We start from the raw sequence: 13,963 nt of genomic DNA on the forward strand, positions 1-13,963 counted from the left end.
GCTATTTCTTCTCTCCTGCAAGAAGATAGTTTACTTAAGTAAAGTATGGACTTTAGAGAAGGCAGGTTGGATTTCACCACGTCTGGAACACATGAAAAAAAAAAAAATGGAGTAAACATAAAGTTCTAGAAGAATCAGATTGTAAATTATCTTCAAGACCAGGTTTGGGAATTTGTATCCCACTGTTTGCACTTTGTGAGCAATCATAAAATGTTTTAAGATAAATGATGGTTTTATTCCATTTTTGCTAATTTTAAAATATTAATGTAAACATTCATCAGTAGTTAAAACTACCTATACTCAGACCTTTTTCTTCTGATTCAAATGCAAGTTTGTATCCATGAAAAGGGAGGGGAGATACTAAGGAACAGGCAGTGTGAAGAAAGGAATCTGATATTTGTCTGGAATTTCTACTTAGATTATTCTGATATTAACACAGCCATCGCTTAGTTTTGGAATCATCATGTGTGGAATTTATTAAAGAGAAAAGCAATTTGAAGTGGGAAGAAGTAGTATACTGCAGTGGTATGGTTGAAAGAAAATGAAGGTCTTAACCAGACAGTAGAAGTAAATAAATGAGACATAGGTTTTGTATCAACAAAATTTGCCAAATGATTGAGTACAAGGACAATGACATATGATGCATATGCCATAATTACTACTCTTCTGTGTTACTTTTTTAATATGGCCATTATTTTTGTAAATGGAGCTCTGTGTAAGTTTTAAATGTGAAAAAGAAATTAAGTCACACCAGCTCTCACCAGAGAGAGATTATACACTAAAAGGAAAACATATTTTCTATGAAAGATAGATAAATTATAAAAATTATACAAAAGGATCATAATTAACTTCCTGTTTCTGAAACAGCTATTTTTTTTTTGACTTTTTATACATTTATTATCCCCCTGAGGGGGGTGTACCGTTCCTGGAAGTACTGCAATACCAGGTCGATGCGTGGAGTGGACGGAGCAAGCTCCTATTCTATCTCCCAACTCCAAAAATCCATTTAATATATTGTCCTCAGAGGCCATATCAGATATTAAACTGATAAGAACAGATACTACGCTTGTTCTTAGCCAAAAGGCCGAGAAACAATGAAACAGCTTTTTTGTTCAACAATATATCATAGACATCTTTGCATGTCAATAAATATGGAACTATATTGTCCTTTAGAATGGCTGCACAATATCCCAGTTTATAAATGTACCGTATTTTATTTAACCAATCCTTTGCCAATGACTGTTTTATTGCTTCCAATTTTATTTGATGTTTTGAAGAGAACTTCAGTTAACATTCTCATACTCATTGATTTCTTTGATACAAATGTGTAGACGTTGAATTTGAGGGCCAAAAACTGTAACATTTGACATGTGGATACTTATTGAAAGTTTACACCAGCTTATTGATAATACTTTATTTGTATACAAACAACAACCCTATTTATGTTAAACTTGAGGAAATAAATTAGTTTTGTCCCTACGCATTTTATCACTTTCCTCTTTGTTGATTTTAGACCCATTCCCTGGTTATCAGACAAGTCAAAAACACTGTTGTAGATATGGCATTTTACTTTGATCAAAATCCCAGTCAAATTCCTGATATGTTCTGTAGAATTTTGGCAAAATTCTTAGTTTACCTCAGCATGGTGAAAGAAATGTTTTGTTAAAGTGTCAATATCTTTTTGAGGACATTCTTTTTATTTTAATGTCAGTAATGTGATCTAGGAAAATAAAGATATAAATAAATTCTAATAGAATTATTCTTGGTATCTTACAAGCGGGGGACAGGAATTTAGCTGAAAGAGAATGGGTCTTGGTGTCCCACAGAAACTCCTGGTCCCATGATGTAATAGCTGAGGGGCTCTGGGTAGAATACTTTACTTCATGGATTCTCAGTTTCCACAGCTGAATAATGAGGAACTCACAGTTATCAGAAGAACAGAACCCAAATGCATGTTCAAGACTCAGCTAAGATTAGTTTCCCTTCTTCTGTGTTCTATCACAGTGAACATTTTAGACTTTTATTAATGTATTTTGATGGAAAACAATCTAGGTGTCATCTAAAAATATGCTACTCTGGTACAAGCATTTTTCAGCAACTATGCTTCAAGTCCCTACAACTCGATAATGGATTGTATGGAAATATAAGCACTGGACGTTTATGCCCTCCTTTTAAATCCATCAATTATTTGTAATTTTGAAATAACCTCTTCTGAGGTTTTTCTCTATTATGGGAAAGTTGGCTATTAAGTTTTTTGAGTTAGAACACTTTCTATAGTTGTGACTTTCTGAAGAATCCTTCTTCTCTCTCTCATCTCTCTCCCTCTCTCAACACACACATACACACACAAGATGCCCTTACTAGTGTAATGGTCTACTCAATATAAGCAAGTACACAGTAAAAGAATTATTTGCACATGTGTAAAAGTATGGGTAAGAATGCTGACAACCAAATAAAAATATTTTAAGTAATTTAAATGAATTTAATTTAAAAATATATTTTCTATATTAAGGACTGATGGGGACAAATTTTGTGTGCATGTTGGGGAGTTACACAGATCTAATATATTCTAGTTTCGGGAAGCTAAAGATTACTAGTTTGGAAAACTTTCTGGGATAGAGGGTTTCTCATTAATATACGAAAAAGTCAGAAATTACTTATTCACTGATTTTCAATCAGTTTATGACATGGACTGCAGGACTCCTTCAAAAGGAGATTCTGCTTGACTAATAACACATTAGCAGTACTCCGATGATCTGTCCAAGCATTAAGGGTACAATTTATTCTTCTACTGATCAGTTATTTTCCTAGTAAAACGAATTGTCTAACTTTTGATGAAACTGTCTAACAAAAGGGCTTTGTGGATGAAGTTGACAGACCTTATAGGGTTCAGTTTAGTCTGAATGCTTAAATTAGAAACCCTTGTGTTAGGATTAAAATAGAAAAAGAGCTGATCTAAATTGCATGTCCGAGAAGATATGTCAAATCTAATTTCTTATGAGCATTGAATTCTAGCATAGCTCATGAATGTAGTTAACATATGAGAAGAGAAGCAATTCTTAACAAAGGCTAAAGAAATATTAGTGGTAGGTTCTCCTCACTCAACCTCTACAAAAAAGATTCTTTTATTTTTGTATCTAGAGTTATGTTTTTAATAACAATTATAAAATTTGTAAATGATTATTATCACTACCAATTAGAATTATGAAACATTAAAAGTCTGGACTCACCCCTGCTTTTTAATTTTTTTAACTTTAATTTTGAACACAGGCTGTAGAGGAGATGCTTTACAAACAATCCATAGCTTTTTCTTCTTTCTAGAGGCATAGCTTGCATTTTATTACACACAAACATAGAAATGTTTCTATGCATATGCATATATATAGTATACTTAAAACATGCATTATTATTTTGCATAGTCTGAAATAACTTAATTAAAAGCTTTATTTCACTTAAATTCATGTCTAGTATCTGTAAAGGTTCCGTGAGAGGTTCTAAAATGTCATTGTTAAAATTACCCAAACTCAACTACCATGCTAATAACAACATTAATTAAATCTGTACATTATATTTAACTTTAAACATCCAAAGTATGAATTCAATAAGCTGTTACAGCAGTTAATTAAAACTGTTAGAATATATGCACACTCATTTTCTCCTTAAGGTGTATGAAACACACATTATGTAATTTTTACCAATGAATAAATAAAAGCTCAAACTGAGGTCTTAGTGCCATTTAGATAAGAAAGAGGATCAAGAAGGAGATATGTCAATAATACCCGTGTTTTTTACTTAAACTGGTTGGATGGTACGTCATTTATGAGTAAGATAAGGATTGGAGTAGGAAATTGTTAGGATTGGAAACAATTCCATTTGTCACATGAAGTTTGAGATGCCCAGGAGAAAAAAATTAGAGAGGTTAAGTAGATAATTGTTTCTACCAGTCCAGGCTGCATTTCTGTCTTAAAACTAACTCATTGAAATGCTTAACTACATTTTCACTTAAGATGAATTATGCTGTCTTTACTGTTACTATGAAACCAAGTTTATTAATATATCTAAACACTTTGTATCCATATATTTTGTGATTTTTTTTTCTCTGTGTATTATTCAGCATAATTATCTAATCTGTTTAGAAATAGCATTTCCTTTCACATTGCTGAGTACTGCAGAGATGGCAAGAGAAAGTAGATTGGTGATGCCAACACACTCCAGCATTTAATTTCAAATTCTGGGCTTTTGATTATCATAAATTTGTAAGCTGCAATATCTGCATGCATACACACAAACACACATATACAAGCTGACTACTGGTTTATACATATCAAGTTAAATATTGCCATTTATATATCTCCAATTAGATAGGAATCAAAATTTTTTACAATTCATAAATAGAAAACAAGTCCAAACAATGCCTCAGTTAAACCCTATGAGGATTTATTGATACTTTTGTACTGCAGTGGAAACAAACAACTTAAAATCCCTGGTCTGAAGCATTCATAGTTTAACAAGAGATTAAAAAAAAAAGGTACACAATAAACTATGAAACAAGGTAGAATAAAAATAAACATCTTGCAAAAGATACAAAGAGCCAAGTCTTGGAACGATTTCACCCTGGATTATTTTATGGACTTCTATAAAAGAACAAATCTTAGTAGCTATGCATTGTCCAGTCATTTTTGGACATTATGTTGTTATTTCAGGATCTTTGCTTTGTACTGAACATATTTTCCCTGCATAAAGAATCTATTGAAAGTGGTGATTGAAGATTTTTTTTCCCAGTCTTTTCATGCTGATACTGTTCAGATATCTTAACAGAGGAAGAAAACACTATTGCTTCATATGGCATAACATAATAAGGAATACCATAGCTAAACTCAGCTCTCATGTCTTTGTTGATGATTTTCTCCATACTTTATTGCTTATTTATTGCTCAAAATGTTTTCTCTTAAGGAGAAGCCTATTGTTGTAGCAGTTATGTGGTGCAAATAAAATGATTATGATTATATTCCTTCAGGAAACGCAACTGTAGTTTTCCAATTTAACTACTTAAGTTATATATTTGGGCAATTTTCTTTCTGAAACACATAGAGTTGAATGTCACTTTCATAATAATTAGATAACAGGTTTGTTATGACCCTGTATTGTAGGTGGTTCAATAATAATATATGTAAGTACTGGAACTGAGAGCTTTCCTTCTCAGCTTCTCAAGGTATTTTGTAGCTATATGAAGTATTACCAAGGCTATAGTTTTTTACTCTCAAAATGAAGAATGCAATCTTGTATCTTCTTAAGAAGAATGGGAATATTTGACTACTTTTGTAAATTAGGCATTGCTATCCTTAAAATTATATCAAGATTATAGATACTACATATGTGTTATGTGTATGTATGTACAGATATGCATATATATCACACATGCACACATATATTTATAATATACATATAAATAGATATTTCAAATTAGGATTACAAGTGCTAAAAGCTGTAAAGAACTTGAGAGTTTATATAGTTAAATTAACTATTGCAGTAACAGCACTTGTCTCAAAATAACTTAGCTGTTTAATATCCATCCTGCAACATTCGGATCTCCTTATTTCCATCAAGTTTTCCTTCCTTCTCCCCACTTCCTCTCTCTCTCTCTCTCTCTCTCTCTCTCTCTCTCTCTCTCCTTCCTTCCGTTTCTTCCTTTCTTCTTTCTACAGACGATCAAATTGTTAATCATATGTTACTCCTCTTCAAAACCTGTTGTATGTCTGGTACTGTGTGCAAAAACCTTGATGAGTAATGATAAGCAAGCAAGACATGTTTTCCTTGTTTTCATGGACACTGAGCTACTAGAAAGACAAGCATAAATAAGTAAACTCATGTATAAATGCTTTTTTTAATAAGTAGAATATACTAAGTATTCCACATTGATCTAATTGATCTATATTGTTTCGCATTGATCTAATGATGTCATTACTTACTATAATTATTAAATTGTAATAAAGTAATTTTTAGCTTGAAGTATTAAAAGAATATGATTTTAAAAAGCATTCAAAAAGAGTGAGATGAGACTGAATGCAAAGTATCAATTTTAAAAGTATGCAGTAAGTGTGATGGTTTGAAGTAGTTTGTACCCCAGAAATGATCATGTTCTTTTAATCCATTCATGTGGGTATAGACCTATTGTGAGTGGGACCTAGTTTTGGTTTACTAAAGCTGTCGGAATGCAGTGGTGCCAGTTTGAAGCTGTTATGTACTCCAGAAAATCCATGTGCCTTTTCCTGATCCAATCTTGTGAGGGCAGTCATGTCCCTTTTAATCCTGATCCAATATTGTGGTATGGAAACCTGATTGGCTTGTTTCCATGGAGATGTGACATGCCCAGTTGTGGATGTGGTTTTTTATTAGATGGAGATATGGCTCTGCCCATTCAAAATTGGGCCTTGATTAGTTTATGGGAGTCCTTTCAAAAAGGAAACATTTTGGAGAAAGCACAGAGCTGACAGAGCCAACACAAGACCTAGGCATACAGAAATGGACAAAGAAAATGCTCCCAGGGAAGTTGTTTGAAACCAGAAGCCAAAGCAATAGCAGATGCCAGCCATGTGCCTTCCCAGCTGACAGACATGTTCTGGATCCACTGGCCATTCTTAAGTCAAGATATCTTTCCATGGATGCCTTTGTTTGGACATTTGTATGGTCTTAGAACTGTGAACTTGTGAAGTAATAAATTCCCTTTTTAAAAGTAGTTCCAGGAGACTTCCGGAGAAGATGGCGGCTTAGTAAGACGCGCGGGTCTTAGTTCCTCCTCCAGAAAAGCAACTAAAGAAACAGAAACAATACAAAACAGCTCCCGGAGTCACGACAGAGACCAAAAAAGACAGCGTACCCCATTCTGGAACGGCTGAACGGGTAGGGAGAATCCACTGCTGTGAGATACCCGAGGGGTGCACGTTTTCCCGGCTGGGGTGGCTGGCGTCTGGGGTCCCCTCCACGCACGTGGCTCCCCGGTCTGACTGGGAACATTGGATAGCGGGGCCCTCCCGTCACGCTTGGCGTCTCGGGCCAGCTGGGCAATTTGGACCGGCACTTCCCCAAGCCACGGCCAGCGACCCCCGCCTCCACGCGCGGTTTCCCGGGCCGACTGCCCCGCAGACAAACGACCGCCACGAGCGCCACCTACTGGGCAGGAAAAGAAAAACAGAGCCCAGAGATTCCATAGAAAAACCTTTCAACCAGCTGGGTCCCACACCCAGGGAGATCTGATCAAATGCCCAGACACCAGCAGAAAATAATGGATGACGCTCGGAAAATTGAAGATATGGCCCAATCAAAGGAACAAACCAATAGTTCAAATGAGATACAGGAGCTGAGACAACTAATGCTGAATATACGAACAGAAATGGAAAAACTCTTCAAAAACCAAATCAATAAATTGAGGGAGGACATGAAGAAGATATGGGCTGAACAAAAAGAAGAAATAGAAAATCTGAAAAAACAAATCACAGAACTTGTGGGAGTGAAGGACAAAGAAGAAAAAATGGAAAAAACAGTGGATACCTACAATGGTAGATCTAAAGAGACAGAAGCTACAATTAGTGAACTGGAGGATGGAACAACTGAATTCCAAAAAGAAACAGAAACTATAGGGAAAAGAATGGAAAAACTTGAGCAGGGAATCAGGGAACTGAATGACAATATGAAGCACACAAATATACGTGTTGTGGGTGTCCCAGAAGGAGAAGAGAAGGGAAAAAGAGGAGAAAAACTAATGGAAGAAATTATCACTGAAAATTTCCCAACTCTTATGAAAGACCTAAATTTACAGATCCAAGAAGTGCAGCGCACCCCAAAGAGAATAGACCCAAATAGGCGTTCTCCAAGACATTTACTAGTTAGAATGTCAGAGGTCAAAGAGAAAGAGAGGATCTTGAAAGCAGCAAGAGAAAAACAATCTGTCACATACAAGGGAAACCCAATAAGACTATGTGTAGATTTCTCAGCAGAAACCATGGAAGCTAGAAGACAGTGGGATGATATATTTAAATCACTAAAAGAGAAAAACTGCCAACCAAGACTCCTATATCCAGCAAAATTGTCCTTCAAAAATGAAGGAGAAATTAAAACATTTATAGACAAAAAGTCACTGAGAGAATTTGTGACCAAGAGACCAGCTCTGCAAGAAATACTAAAGGGAGCACTAGAGTCAGATACGAAAAGACAGAAGAGAGAGGTATGGAGTAAAGTGTAGAAAGAAGGAAAATCAGATATGATATATATAATACAAAAGCCAAAATGGTAGAGGAAAATATTATCCAAACAGTAATAACACTAAAAGTTAATGGACTGAATTTCCCAATCAAAAGACATAGAATGGCAGAATGGATTCAGCTTTAAGACAAGATAAACTTATGAACCATGTAATAACATGGATGGACCTAGAGAATATTATGCTGAGTGAATCCAGCCAAAAACTAAAGGACAAATACTGTATGGTCCCACTGATGTGAACGGACATTCGAGAATAAACTTGAAATATGTCATTGGTAACAGAGTTCAGCAGGAGTTAGAAACAGGGTAAGACAATGGGTAATTGAAGCTGAAGGGATACAGACTGTGCAACAGGACTAGATACAAAAACTCAAAAATGAACAGCACAATAATACCTAATTGTAAAGTAATCATGTTAAAACACTGAATGAAGCTGCATCTGAGCTATAGGTTTTTGTTTTGTTTTGTTTTGTTTTGATTTTACTATTACTTTTATTTTTTTCTCTATATTAACATTCTATATCTTTTTCGGTTATGTTACTAGTTCTTCTAAACCAATGCAAATGTACTAAGAAATGATGATCATGCATCTATGTGATGATGTTAAGAATTAATGATTGCATGTGTAGAATGGTATGATCTCTAAATGTTGGGTTAATTTCTTTTTTTCCGTTAATTAAAAAAAAAAAAAAAAGAGAAGGGATAATTGGAGATGAAGGGATACAGACTGTACAACGGGACTGGATATAAAAACTCAGAAATGGACAGCACAATACTACCCAATTGTAATGCAATTATATTAAAACACTGAATGAAGCTGCATGTGAGGTATAGGTTTTTTGTTTTTGTTTTTTTTGTTTTTTTTTCTTTCTATTATTGTTTTAATTCTTATTCTGTTGTCTTTTTATTTCTTTTTCTAAATTGATGCAAATGTACTAAGAAATGATGAACATGCAACTATGTGATGTTATTAAGAATTACTGATTGTACATGTAGATTGGAATGATTTCTAATTGTTTTGTTAATTCTTTTTTTAATTAATAAAAAAAAAAAAAAATTAAAAAAAAAAAAAAAAGTAGTTCCAGTTCTGGTATACGGAATTCCAGCAGCTCTAAGCAAACTAAAGCAGCAATATATCAGAAGTAGGTTGACTTTTACTTACAATTTACAGTTCTTACTTTGGTCATGAAGATGTCCAACTCAAGGCATCAACAGGATGTTACCTGGACTCACAAAACAGGCTGCCAGTATCTGGGACTTCTCTGCCCCATGGGAAGGCATATAGCTGGCATCTGCTGCTACTTCTTCCCCGGCTTTCACTGATTTCAGCTTCTGGCTTCATTGACTTCCTCTCTCAGTTTCTCCAGGGGCTTTTTCTCTGTGAACTATCAGGGCATTTTCTGTGTCCTTTATCCTCATAAAGCACTCCAGTAAAAGGATTAAGATCCACCTTGAATGGGGTGGATCACATTTCGATTAAAATAACCTAACCAAAATGTCCTATCTACAACAGGTCTGCATGCAGGCACAGAAATGGATTAAAAGAGAATGGCCTTTTCTGTGGCACGTAACAGCTTTGAACCACATGGACCTTCTGATTAGGTTATTTGCAGTTGAGTTGTGCCCTAGGTAGATCTTAATCCTTTTACCAGAGTCTTTTATAAGAGGATAAAAGATAAGGAAAAAAAAAAAACCCAAAAGATGATGAGAGAGAAAAAACTGCAGAAACTCAGAGAGGAAGGTACTGAACCCAGAACTGGAAGCAAGGAAACTTGGAAGAGAAGTGAGAGACCAGCAGAAATGCCTTGTGCCTTCCCATGTGACAGACGAGCTGAGAATCCTGCAGTCTGTCTTCAGAGTCCAAATATAATCCTCTTGATGCCTTGATTTGTACATTGTCATGGTCTCAGAATTGTAAACTTTTAAATTAATAAATCCCCATTGTAAATGCCAACCCATTTCTGGTATATTGCATTTGATCAGTGTTACCAAACTAAAACAGTTAAGTTAATTCATTTGAAGTAGTGGTCAATAAACTATTACTTTTTGATTATCCACCAGTATTTTTTATATAATTAGCTTTAAAATGGTGTGTGGGGACGTGTGTAAGGAATGGATTCATAGTGATTCTTTAATAAAACATCCAAATAGCCTCCTATTGAAAATATAGAGCATATATTTTATATTCAACTTAGGTTCCCACATATAAGGAAGTTGTTTAATGCATTAGTGTTTTGGCTTTTTCTTTGAAAAAAAAGGAGCTACATTTCTTTTGGGAAAGTTATGTGGTGATTCATCAGTAACTAACCTGGAGACTAGGTAATTCCCTGAATCAAATGTTTTTTTTTTCCCCCTCTGAAGTTCCCTAAAAGTCTTTAGAATTCTTAATTACTGAAAGTCACTGTTCTAGTTTGCTAGCTGCCGGAATGCAACACACCAGAGACGGATTGGCTTTTAATAAAAGGGGATTTATTTTGTTGGTTCTTCAGAGGAAAGGCAGCTAACTTTCCACTGAGGCTCTTTTCTTACGTGGAAGGCACAGGATGGTCTCTGCTGGTCTTCTCTCCAGGCCCCTGGGTTCCAACAACTTTCCCTGGGGTGACTTCTCCAAAGGCCTGGGCTGAGCTGCAAGTGCTGTGATGAGGAATGCTGAGCTGCTAGACTGTGCTACATTGCGTTCTCTCATTTAAGCACAAGCCAATTAAGTTAAACGTCACTCATTGCAGCAGACACGCCTCCTAGCCCACTGCGGATGTAATTAGCAACAGATGAGATTCACCTACCATTGGCTCATGTCCACAGCAACAGAACTAGGTGCTTTCACCTGGCCAAGTTGACAACTGAATCTAACTACCACATGTCCACCCCTTGTCAACTTGGCAGCTACTCACATCACCTTAAACAGGTGCAAAATATTCTCTTCTGGCTGTGGACCTGTGAATCTCAAAATAAGTCCGGTGCCAATATGCAAAGGAGGATAGTCAAAGGATACAGATTTTCATTTCCATAGGGAGAAATTGGAAGGAAGATCTGCAGGCAAACACCATTGGATTTCCAAGTCTGAAAGTCATTTATCCTTCGGCTGTAGAAAGTGGCAGTCCCACCCCTTCCAAGGGCCTATGCAGTGGCCGGCCTCTTTCCAAATCAACCTCGGGGAACATCGAGGAGACCACCTCTGGGCTCCACTCTCTCCAGGCATCAGGGCCACCCCTGGGCTCTCTGCCATTTCTGGGGCGCACGCTCAACCCCTCCACATGGTGGCAGCCAGGCTCTCCCAGTCCCCCAAGGAGCGTGCTACGCCTTTTCCAAGGCCCGAAGCTGCACAACTATTCCACTGCAATGAGAGGGGAGACTCATCCTCGCCCTTCAGGGTAAACTCACCCTCTCCACACATACAGGTGGGTCCACTCTCCTGGCTGAGGTTTCTTGGCTTCAGACCCGAACTTCCACGGTTTTCACTCTGCAAACTCCAATCTCTCCCTTTTGTGTCCTCCTTTGTCAAGATTGGCGGTGGTTCCATTTACACCAACAGTCTCTTCAAGCCTTCCAGGACTTCTCCATCAATCTCTTCACAGTTCCTCCAAAGTCTCCCCCTTAGCCATCCAAAACACAGTTCCAACAGATCTGGCATTTGCAAACCGCAGCAGCACCCCACTCACCGGTACCAACTCTGTTCTAGTTTGCTAGCTGCCGGAATGCAACACACCAGAGACGGATTGGCTTTTAATAAAAGGGGATTTATTTTGTTGGTTCTTCAGAGGAAAGGCAGCTAACTTTCCACTGAGGCTCTTTTCTTACGTGGAAGGCACAGGATGGTCTCTGCTGGTCTTCTCTCCAGACCCCTGGGTTCCAACAACTTTCCCCGGGGTGACTTCTCCAAAGGCCTGGGCTGAGCTGCAAGTGCTGAGATGAGGAATGCTGAGCTGCTAGACTGTGCTACATTGCGTTCTCTCATTTAAGCACAAGCCAATTAAGTTAAACGTCACTCATTGCAGCAGACACGCCTCCTAGCCCACTGCGGATGTAATTAGCAACAGATGAGATTCACCTACCATTGGCTCATGTCCACAGCAACAGAACTAGGTGTTTTCACCTGGCCAAGATGACAACTGAATCTAACTACCACAGTCACCATTTAAGCATGACAATTATAATGACAAGGTAATGAATCTTGGCATTGTTGAAATCATAACTTCCTGCAGTTCAGATTCTGAGTTCATTATAATGGGAAGAAGGTGGAATCTATAAAGTTATTTGAGCTGTCCCAGAGTTATTAATTTTATATGTATAATCTACTTATATGTTGGAAAAGGTATACGGTAATACACTGGAAACTCTTTTGTCTATGGTATACTTGAATATCCTAAGCCCAAGAACTTTCACATTTCTTCAAGATCTTGATAAAATGATTATTTATCATTTCCTGGGAAAATCAAGAAGTTACAGTTGGAATTGCAGCAAATGTTAAGAACCACTATTCTATAATTGCACCTTGAAAATTATTGAAACATTTCTTGGTTGATATTTTTTCTGTCACATGTTTAGATAGAGAATCAGTGGGTGCAAGGACATCCACTTTTGGAAACAAATCTTGCTAAACTAAGTATATGTGAAACCTTGATGGAAATTTGAAAACTAAATTAAATCATTTGAAGCATGTAGTGATAGTCAAACTCATTTGTAAAGAATGAGTGGCAAGTTGAACTTAATTGCACCATATTTTAGTGAGCAAGTGAGCATATAAGCAAATATTTTTGAGTGTCACATTGTTCTATCTTTAGGTCTTTTCTTTCAGCTTTTTTTCCACTAAATCCCATCCAGTTCATAGAAAAAGTCATGGTGATCACATTCAAACAATTAGAAAGTTTTGATAGTTGATGTTGGACCTCTCTCAAATATAATTGTTGCTTTCCAACTCAAATGTGGTTGCTCTCTGATTCTAACTCTGGTGATTGCTTGGTTTAAATACAGGCTCTAATTCTTTTTACCTGGGTATACTTGGACTTTAATTTCCTCATATAAAATATAGATAAAAATGGGGGTGCAAGAGTAGTTCAGTGGTAGAGTTCTTGCCTGCCAGGCAGGAGACACAGGTTCGATTCCTGGCCCATGCATTTTCCAAACAAGCAAACAAACAAATGAAGAACCAAACAAACAAAAATTCAATAAATGGTGTATGATAAGGGGATACTCACGTGGAAAAGGAATGAAATGTGACCCCCACCATACAGCATACAAAGAAAAAAATAGATAAAAACAGCAAACAGCAAGAGTTGTTGCAATAATCAAATGAGATAATGCCTCTAAAGCATGATCTGTAGCATAGAGTAAGTACTCAATAAAGGTCACACAGCAGTTGTGGGAATATTAGAGTAACAATCATAATGAGGGGAGATAAAACCTTTTAAGTGAAAAGAATGTTTCTTGAATGGTGGCATTTTCAGCCATGGGAGAAAGAAGTGATTAGAATATTCAAAGTATTTCAACTTTTCTTCCAATAGGAAGATCAGATCTATCATAAAGAATTAAGAAACTTAACATGTAAGCTTCATGAGAGATGTAACCTGCTTCCCGGGCAGGAACTCTAGCTCAATAAAAAAAATTACCAACCTCCTTTCACATGTTGTATTAGTTTGCTAAAGCTGCCAGAATGCAATGCATGAGAAATAGAATGGCTCTAATAAAGGGAATGTTTTAAGTTACA

The 13,963-nt window shown here is 36.6% G+C and overlaps 1 long non-coding RNA gene and 1 other non-coding gene across 2 annotated transcripts in view; one reads left to right on the plus strand and one right to left on the minus strand.

Moving 5' to 3' along the window:
• LOC143673548 (uncharacterized) overlaps window positions 1-13,963 on the plus strand; it is an 838,506-nt gene that overhangs the window by 746,650 nt on the left and 77,893 nt on the right. The gene's annotated exons all lie outside the window — the stretch shown is intronic.
• LOC143675424 (U2 spliceosomal RNA) lies at window positions 910-1,096 on the minus strand. The gene has a single exon (XR_013171648.1). It is a non-coding gene; the product is annotated as a U2 spliceosomal RNA (small nuclear RNA).

Source organism: Tamandua tetradactyla, chromosome 2 (genome assembly GCF_023851605.1).
Source record: "Tamandua tetradactyla isolate mTamTet1 chromosome 2, mTamTet1.pri, whole genome shotgun sequence".
In the NCBI taxonomy this organism is placed as follows: Eukaryota; Metazoa; Chordata; class Mammalia; order Pilosa; family Myrmecophagidae; genus Tamandua; species Tamandua tetradactyla.